The following is a 10,908-nucleotide window of genomic DNA, read 5'->3' on the forward strand; positions in this document are numbered from 1 at the left end:
CTGAATGCTGATTGGCTGACAGCCGTGGTATATTTAAGCAATAAGGCACGAGGGGGGTGTGTTATATGGTCAATATACCACACCTAAGGGCTGTTCTTAGGTACAACACGACACGGAGTGCCTGGATACAGCCTTAGCCGTGGTATAATGGCCATATACCACAAACCCCCAAGGTTCTTTTTGCTATTATGAACTGGTTACCAACGTAATTAGTAGCAGTAAAAATAAATGCTTTGTCATACCTGTGGTATACGGTCTGATACACCACGGCTGTCAGCCAATCAGCATTCAGGGCTCGAACCACCCAGTTTATAACAGACCATATACCACGGGTGTGTACAAAAAACATGTATTTTTACTGCTCTAATTACGTTGGTAACCAGCTAATAATAGCAATAAGGCACCTCGGGGGTTTGTGGTATATGGGCCAATATTTACCACGGGCTAAGGGCTGTATCCAAGGTCACTCCGTGTTGCGTTGTGCATAAGAACAGCCCTTAGCCATGATATATTGGCCATATACCACACCTCCTCGTGCCTTATTGCGTAAGTTTGCACTTACACATCAGATATCTGCTTCTTTCTCTGCTATCCTCATTCTATTTCTCTAATTCTCTAGTCTAGTATTCCCTGGTTATGTTCCAACTTCTCCCTCATCTATTTCCTCACCTCTTCCCCAGACTCTTCTTTTCCTCTTCTTGTCCTCCTCCTTACTTTCTCCAACATTTCCCATCTGTTGCATTCTTACTGGCCTTCTCTTGCTTCACTACTTTTTGGCCTTGCCCTTGTTTTTCTTATTGACCTTCCCTTCCTGAATATTTTGGACAAGGAGATAAAGTAATGTAAGCTTATAGGTTTTCTCTTCTCTTGAGCTACGATACCTAGAGCTATGCTATACTATAGAAGGACTTATGCTATACTATAGAAGGACTTACAGCCAATATTCCCTTCTTGTATTTCCTCTCACCTGTGGGGCCACTCCAGCCATTTCCTGGAGCAGCTTCCTGCCGGACTCCGCTCCAGGTTGGTGATGGGAGCCAGGCGAGGGCTGTGGCGGTATGGGAAGTTCTCTGTTCGGGGGCGGAGCGATAATGACAGGGCTGAGAGGAGTCAGAGGCCTTGGGACATTTACTGGGTAGGGAGAAGCCTACAGCAGAGGGCAGGGCCCGTAGGGCTTCAGCCAGGGTCCGGTGTGCTGAGGTCACAAGAGGAGAGAGACCATTCTTGACAGATACAGGACCTGAGTCCTTCCTGGGCTCTGTAGGACCAGAAAGTAAAGTAACATATCAGGAAGTGCTATGTTCAACACAATCTGTAGAAATACTTTATAACTACTCTATACATATTGCAGATACATGACTACACTCAATAAGTAATTGTCTGCATCATTTCCAATCCCCCATGTATATATATCTATATATAAAAAAAATAATATGCAGAACTTACCAGGAAGTCTGACTCATCGAAGGAGTGGAGAGACAGATCATCATCCTCGTCCATAACCTTCACGTCAAGCTTGGTCACCTTTCCATCCTCAACTTTCAGCGGTGGTGTCCTCCTTTCATGATCCTCATCATCACACTGTGTATCAGAGTCAACTAGTCAGAGACCATCCTCCTCACAGTGATGTCACTGAACAAAGACATGGACGGTAGGGTACAACTCTTTTACCTCCGATTCACAGTCAGTGAAGGAGTAGATGGAAAAGTCATCAGAACTGGAGGATGAGGTCACATCATATTTTCTCTCCATCAGCCGAGTCACCCTTCCAGACTGAGGAGACAGAGAAAGGCATGTACTCATGGCAGCCATAGAATACACTGGCATTGACCCTCAAGGAAATGTAGAATATGTAGGCAATCCAACATGGTTTTACAAGTAGTGAGTAATACATGGGTAACTGAAAATGCAATAAATGCAACTCCCATAACATTAGGGGTGGGTCTAAAGACCTTCCATAGTATAGGATTCTTTAGCATCTAGAATGGATGATTGTCAATTCAACCAAGCCACCCAAAATGGCCATATGAATCAACAGATTGATCTATCTGTTGTGTCTCTATGGGAACAGCAGAGATGACCTGGCTGAGAGGCTCTGGATTGATGCTCCATCCATCCCCAGATGTTTGGTCCTGCCCATAGCTCACAATGATTGGCTGTTAACAGTAAAGAATGAATTCAACACTGCTTTGCTCATTTTGGCCTTGAATTGTGTATCAATAAATAATATAAGTACTGTTATGTGGTTGAATATGAATGTGACTTACAGGCCTTTTGTGGATCTGAGGGGTCTGCACTGAAGTAGACTGTCAAGACAGCATTCAATGTGGTTAGATAGGGATTTCTGCATTTGCTTTCATTCTGATAACTGCAGTTTGTACATGCAGAATGCATAACTAATGTGTATGTGTTATTGTTTCAGGTCGGATATGACTTACAGGCTTTGGCCTTCTGTGCACCTTGCCGGTTGGCCACAACACGGAATCAGGGGTGTTCACCCTCACTGGTTTCAACTGTCAACACAACACTCAATTTAGAATGTGATAATATAACAAAAACAGGACAAAACAAACAAATATTTGATATTTACCACATAAGGGCGGCGTCTTAAAGCTCTTTTGATTCTCTCATCATTACGGTCCATCTTTCTTTCTGAGGGAAACATTTCCATCAATTGATTGACACAAAACACATCCTGACTCACACACACACACAAAGATGGCATTCCAAATGGCGCCCTATTCCCTATATATATATATATATATATATATATGTTTGGAAGGAGGTGCCCCAAAAGGCCAAAGATTACCTGCAACAACCTGAGTGAAGAAAACGATTGTAGATTAAATCAAATCTGAACACAGTTTATGTAGTGAATTAATGCATGGCTACGTCATTTTATGTCACAGCTTTATGACCGCGCATAATACGTCACAAGAAAAAAGCTTGTTTGGAGCCGGACTGGTGGTCGCATCTTCTCACTGGTTGTAGCTCAATAACGAACGTGATGTGCTTATTATATCCTAATGACTGAGTAATGGTTGTATCGATGGTTGGTTGGACGTTTTACATAGATAGGCCAACATGATATCAATAGGAAGAAACCATTCCTTGCCAAATATTTTTTTATTATTGTTTTACTTTGAGTAACATTAAGGGACCACAATGGAAGCCGTTTACTTTATTGTGTTGTCCCTGGCCTGACACGTTTTATTTAATTAAACGGTTTTATTATTTTATTAAACTGTCAAATCAAATATATCTATCTAGCTTTCTATCTAACTCAAATGAGCTGTTGAGGACTCTTTGGTCATCACATTTCAGGCACAAGCCAGCAGGTGGAAGTGTCTTTAAATGCAGCACTGCCTTAGCGCACTTCATGATCTGCGCAACAGTAACTTTGTGGTTGTGAAAGTGATTCATCCAAATGCGGAAGTCCAGTACATTTGTTTTGGTTAAAAAGTGGCATTGTTGCTGTCATTATAGTATCATTTGTTTTGTTTACTGTCACTACATATTTCGGTTTATCAGAGAATGTCTAAAGTCTTGGAACTACAGTTTTTGCCAATGGGCATGGTACGTTAGCAAGGAGGGACTGAGTGATTTAAGAATCATATGCTCGGTAGCTAGCTAGCTACTTTGAATGGGACTGTTGTAACGTTATCTAGCTTGCTACAACTTGTAGTTAACGTTAATGACGTAACATATGGTGCCAGTAGGCTACAGCAGCAAGCTAGAGCAGAACACATCAATGCCGCTGATGTCTGTCAACCCGATCATTTCAGTTTTAATCCACACACTGTCTTCCTCTGCAACCCCATCATCGCAGGGGGGATCTCTATCCTTACTCCAACCTTATTGTGGTTGAAAATAACCATGATACACTGCAGTATGTCACAGCTTTAAGGGTGCTTAGTAGTGTAGTTAAGTTGTAATATGTTTATGTGCGGCGCTGTGGTCTAAGGCACTGCATCTCAGTCTACAGTCCCTGGTTCGAATCCAGGCTGTATCACATCCGGCCGTGATTGGGAATCCCATCGGACGGTGCACAATCGGCCCGGCGCTGTCCGGGTTTGGCCAGGGTAGGCCGTCATTGTAAATAAGAATTTGTTCTTAACTGACTTGCCTAGTTAAATAAAGTTTAAATAAAAATAAATGATATACTTGAAATTTGTGTTGAGTCATCATGCTGTACATAATGGGATGTTTGGTTAGGAAAATCTACCATCACTGTGTCACACATTCTCCTTATCTTGCTCTGGGGAAACATGGAAAGGGCTGGCACCCACTTCTAGACATGTCTGATGCTAGGGCATCAGTGCTGGACAAGAAGATGCCTTTCAGGCTGCTGAGGGACAACTTTGGTTTTAGAAGTGTTTTTCTTTTTTCATCCGGTTGGACAAATACTCCAAACAGCCTTCCCAACCGCGTCCTCATGGCCCTAAAGCACACTTTTGCCTCGTTTTGTATCACCTTTCAATGATAAATCTGGGGGGGGCAAAAATGCAATTTCAGAATGTGGGGGAGGGGGGCATGTCTCCCTGTTCCCAGTGAAAGTTGTGCCCCTGAACATTGATGTCCTGTATGACCCTGCATCAATAGAGAAGGAAGAGAACTGAGAAAGCACTAGACGCATCATTTATCCTATAAGACGAGAGGTCATTAAATTAACATGATTGCTGGGTGCAAGCCAGAGTACATGATGTACTACAGTATAATGAGGAGCAGTTTCAATAGATGATCCTCAGCTGTAATTGAATACTGTACAATAGGCACCTAGTGGTCCCCATGATTAGATAGAGAATCACTGTTTAGTTAGATAAGCTCTCTGTAATCTCTCCACATTCTCTTTGGTTGCAGAATCATTCCTACCCAGTCCAAGCCTACGCTCCAGTTTCCTCCAAACTACAGGCTACCGATACCACACCAAAGACATTTGAAGGCTGGGCCCACTCCTACTATATGTAACCGATGTGAAATGGCTAGCTAGTTAGTGGTGGTGCGCGCTAATAGCGTTTCAATCGGTGATGTCACTCGCTCTGAGACCTTGAAGTAGTTGTTCCCCTTGCTCTGCAGGGTCCGCGGCTTTTGTGGAGTGATGGGTAACGATGCTTCAAGGGTGGCTGTTGTCGATGTGTGCAGAGTGTCCCTGGTTTGAGCCCAGGTAGAGGCGAGGAAGGTATACTGTTACATATACACAGGGGAGCCCTGTTTAGTTTCTCAGGTCATTATGTTCACAACCATGGATATGGCCTCAAGCATAGATTTGGGTAAAGTCAAATTCTGGAGCAGGGAGCAGTAGTTGAGTTTATCAAGAGTGTGGGCTACAAGAGCAGATTAGGATGTAATCTTTAGAAAATTAGGTAGCTGGGCCTCCCGAGTGGCGCAGCGGTCTAAGGCACTGCATCGCAGTGCTTGAGGTGTCACTACAGACCCAAGTTCGATCTCAGGCTGTGTCACAGCCGGCCGTGACTGGGAGTCCCATGAGGCGGCGCACAAATGGCCCCGCTGAGTTTGGTCACCAGCTGGACGGTTTTTCCTCCAACACATTGGTGCGGCTTCCGGGTTAAGCGAGCAGTGTAGCAAGAAGCAGTGCAGCTTAGCATGGTCCTATTTCGGAGGATGCATGGCTCTTGACCTTCACCTCTCCCGAGTCCATAGGGGAGTTGCAGCGATGGGACAAGACTGTAACTACCAATTGAAAATTGGGGAGAAAAATTGATAAAAGTACAAAAAAATATATAAATAATAATTGGTCGTTGTGCACAGTAAAGAGAAGCTATAAATTACAACCAAGACTAAGTATAGCAAATCAATGATTATTATTTCTTTACAAATGCATGTTTAAGTTATACCGTTTATATACAAATAGCTATTTTGCATAAACAACTGGATCAAGTGGTAAGAGTCACGTAACAGGTCATGATGGAACACGTCATTCGATATCAGTAATGCAAGAGAAAAAGTTCAAAGGAACACCATTTTTACAGTTTACCACCACTTAATCAAAGACCTATACTTTAATGAACCAATGAAAAACAAGGCTCAATGACTGAATAGTTACTGCAATTTAAATGTACAAATTGAACAATACATTGTACAATATGAATGTGCTACAAGTATGTATATTTTACTCTAATCTTACTCTGCTGTCTGTATTTACACATCCTTCCTAGAGCATCTGAATATGCAGCCACGTTGAATTTTGTAAATACATTTACAGACAGCAAATATGGAATGCTTTCAATACCTTACATTTGAAATGAGTTAATATACAAGACGGCTCTTCACAGCATGAAAGATGTCCTGAAGCAATATTTCATATCATAATCACCTCTGTTTTTGCCTACTTCCACTTACAAATCAAATAAGTTTGTCACGTGTGCCGAATACAACAGGTGTAGTAGACCTTACAGTGAAATGCTTACTTACAGGCTCTAACCAACAGTGCAATTTTTAAGTAAAAAAAAAGGTATTAGGTGAACAATAGATTAGTAAAGAAATAAAACAACAGTGAAAAATAACAGTAGCGAAGCTATATAGAGTAGTGAGGCTATATACAGGCACCGGTTAGTCGGGCTGATTGAGGTGGTATGTATATGAAGGTATGCATATATGATGAGAGACGGAGAGTAGCAGCAGTGTAATAGAGGGGTTGGGGGGGGCACACAATGCAAATAGTCCAGGTAGCCATTTGATTACCTGTTCAAGAGTCTTATGGCTTGGGGGAAAAAACTGTTGAGAAGCCTTTTGGTCCAAGACTTGGCGCTCCGGTACCGCTTACCATGCGGTAGTAGAGAGAACAGTCAATGACTGGGGTGGCTGGGGTCTCTGACAATTTTTAGGGCCTTCCTCTGACACCGCCTGGTATAGAGGTCCTGGATGGCAGGCAGCTTAACCCCAGTGATGTACTGGGCCGTGCGCAGTACCCTCTGTAGTGCCTTGCGGTTGGAGGCCGAGCAATTGCCGTACCAGGCAGTGATGCAACCAGTCAGGATGCTCTCGAAGTTGCAGTTGTAGAACCTTTTGAGGATCTCAGGACCCATGCCAAAATTTTTTAGTTTCCTGAAGGGGAATAGGCTTTGTCGTGCCCTCTTCATGACTGTCTTGGTGTGTTTGGACCATTCTAGTTTGTTGGTGATGTGGACACCAAGGAACTTGAAGCTCTCAACTTGCTCCACTACAGCCCTATTGATGAGAATGGGGGCGTGCTCGATCCTCCTTTTCCTCTAGTCCACAATCATCTCCTTAGTCTTGGTTACGTTGAGGGATAGGTTGTTATTCTGGCACCACTCCGGCCAGGTCTCTGACCTCTTCCCTATAGGCTGTCTCGTCGTTGTCGGTGATTTGGCCTACCACTGCAAACTTAATGATGGTGTTGGAGTCGTGCATGGCCACGCAGTCGTGGTTGAACAGGGAGTACAGGAGGGGACTGAGCACGCACCCCTGAGGGGCTCCAGTGTTGAGGATCAGCGTGGCAGATGTGTTGCTACCTACCCTCACCACCTGGGGGCGGCCTGTTAGGAAGTCCAGGATCCAGTTGCAGAGGGAGGTGTTTAGTCCCAAGATCCTTAGCTTAGTGATGAGCTTTGAGGGTACTATGGTGTTGAACGCTGAGCTGTTGTCAATGAATAGCATTCTCACGTAGGTGTTCCTTTTGTCCAGGTGGGAAAGGGCAGTGTGGAGTGCAATAGAGATTTCATCATCTGTGGATCTGTTTGGGGGGTATGCAAATTGGAGTGGGTCTACAAAAGCAATGTGTAACATTTAATGTATATTATCTCCAACTTTTCTAATCTGATGGGAAACAACAAAGGTCTGCCTCCACTCTTAATTTGATAAAAAAATCTATTGGTTTATTCCAAAATAGAGATACATTTTTTTCCTATAACCTTAAAGGAGAATGTGGACCAAATCTCACCCTCCTCCACCCCTCACCCAAATGAAATAGGTTAACATCTTGGGCAGTGGTTCCCAAACTTTTTATAGTCCCGTACCCCTTCAAACATTCAACCTCCAGCTGCGTACCCCCTCTAGCACCAGGGTCAGCGCACTCTCAAATGTTTTTTTTTTGCCATCACTGTAAGCCTGCCACACACACACTATACGATATATTTATTAAACATAAGAATGAGTGTGAGTTTGTCACAACCTGGCTCGTGGGAAGTGACAAAGAGCTCTTATAGAACCAGGGCACAAATAATAATATAATAATAATAAATCATTTTGCTCTTTATTTGTTCATTGAAAATTGTGAATAACTCACCACAGGTTAATGAGGTGTGCTTCAAAGGATGCACATAATTCTACAATGTTGGGTTGTATTGGAGAATCTGTCTTAATTTTCCACACACAGTCTGTGCCTGTATTTACTTTTCATGCTAGTGAGGGCCGAGAATCCAATCTCACATAGGTACGTGGTTGCAAAGTGCATCAGTGTCTTAACAGCGCGATTTGCCAAGGCAGGATACACTGAGCACTGCCCAATCCAGAAATCTGGCAGTGGCTTCCGATTAAATTCAATTTTCACAGAACCGGTTGTTGCAATTTCTCTTGTTCAGATATCGGTAAGTGGACTGGAGGCAGGGCATGAAAGGGATAACGAATCCAGTTGTTTGTGTCATCCGTTTCGGGAAAGTACCTGCATAATTGCGCACCCAACTCACTCAGGTGCTTCGCTATATCACATTTGACATTGTCCGTAAGCTTGAGTTCATTTGCACACAAAAAAATCATACAATGATGGAAATACCTGTGTGTTGTCCTTGTTAATGCAGACAGAGAAGAGCGCCAACTTCTTAATCATAGCCTCAATTTTGTCCAGCACCCAGAAAATAGTTACAGAGAGTCCCTGTAATCTTAGATTCAGATCATTCAGGTAAGAAAAAACATCACCCAGTTAGGCCAGAAGTGTGAGAAACTCGTCATCATGCAAGCGGTCAGACAAGTGAAAACGATGTTCAGTAAAGAAAACTTTAAGCTCGTCACCACAATATGCAGGTGGTCTGAAATGGTTCTTACCCACAAATGTAGATGTGAGCATTGTCAGTATGGATCAGCTTCCACAGATGTTCCTTGTTCTTCTTCAGGAGATGCTGCACATACACCTGAGCATGAAAAATATAACTATTAGCCTGACTAAACAATTCATTTGAATAATTTAACTGATACAAAATACATTCTCTTCAAGTCTGCAGGTTCTCAAGGCAATACGAATTATAGGCACTGGCAGTATCAAATATTGGACCTTATCAAAGTCATAGATACACTCCCCTACGTATTTATTTGGACAGTGAAGCTAAAACTTTTAATTTGGCTCTATACTCAAGCTTTTTTGGATTTGAGATCAAATGTTTCATATGAGTTGAAAGTACAAAATGTCATCTTTTTCATGCATATCTGTTTAACCGTTTAGAAATGAAAGCACTTTATGTATCTAGTCCCCCCATTTCAAGGAGTCATAAGTATTTGGACAAATTCACTTATGTGTATTAAAGTAGTCAAAAGTTTAGTATTTGGACCCATATTCCTAGCATGCAATGACTACATCAAGCTTGTTTTGGTTGTTTCAGATGATGTTGTGCCCAATAGAAATGAATGGTAAATAATGTATTGTGCCATTTTGGAGTCACTTTTATTGTAAATGAGAATAGAATATGTTTCTGAACACTTCTACATTAATGGATACTGAACAAAAATAAACGCAACACGCAATAATTTCAAAGATTTTACTGAGTTACAGTTCATATAAGGAAATCAGTCAAATGAATTCCTTATGGGGCTGATTCTATCAGATAATGGAAATGAATCGTTCCAATGGTTAAGTAAACCTGAGCGCTATTGCAAAAGATTTCTCCAAAACTCAGACTTTTCACATGACTGGTCAGGAAATAAATAATGCTGCTGGAGGTAGCAGTGAACTTAGTGAGCAGTAAATCTCTTGTTTAGTCTGAACATACACTGAGTATACAAAACATTAAGAACACATGCTCTTTCCATGACATTTACATTTTAGTCGTTTAGCAGACGCTCTTATCCAGAGCGACTTACAGTAGTGAATGCATACATTTTTTCTCCGTACTGGTCCCCCGTGGGAATCGAACCCACAACCCTGGCATTGCAAACATCATGCACTACCAACTGAGCCACACGGGACCAGGTGAATCCAGTTGAAAGCTAGGGTCCCTTATTGATGTCACTTGTTAAATCCACTTCAAATCAGTGTAGATGAAGGGGAGGAGACAGATTAAAGAAGGATTTTTAAGCATTGAGACATGGATTGTGTACAGTGCATTCGGAAAGTATTCAGACCGCTTCCCTTGTTCCACATTTTGTTAGTTGGCGAGAAGAAACGCAACAAGCTGTAACGTTGATGCAACACTGTCCTCTGTCTCAGTTATTTCTGTCGTACTATACATTTTTTTTTTTACTTTCATTTTGAGCTACTACAATGAGTTTCGACCGTATTGGTTGTTCAGATCTGCTTACAACTGTCAAAGTTGGTAGGGGAAGGGGTGTGTTGGGGTTACCTATTCCTTTCCCAACTGGTAGTCCTAGTGTGTGTGGTGATGTCAATGGTAGTGAAATTGCACGGGAAGTTCCTTTAGTCAGTGGGGACAATGCAGCTTCTCATGGTCATCATGCAGTCAACTCACCTAGGCCCCAGGTTGTTAGCACCTCCACTCCTAAACCCAATGATGATGCAGTGCTAATAGGCCAGATAAGTACCATAGTCCAACAGATAGGACAGCGTCTAGTCCAAGTAGTCGCCTATAGAAAAGTCAAAGAACCAAAGAACCACCACAAACTCAACAATAATGGCGCTGGAGGAGATGGCTGCTATTGTGTGTGTTTTGTCGCGTTATTTGTAACTTATTTTGTACATAATGTTTCTGCCACCGTCTCTTA

Source organism: Salmo trutta, unplaced genomic scaffold (genome assembly GCF_901001165.1).
Source record: "Salmo trutta unplaced genomic scaffold, fSalTru1.1, whole genome shotgun sequence".
Lineage (NCBI taxonomy): Eukaryota > Metazoa > Chordata > Actinopteri > Salmoniformes > Salmonidae > Salmo > Salmo trutta.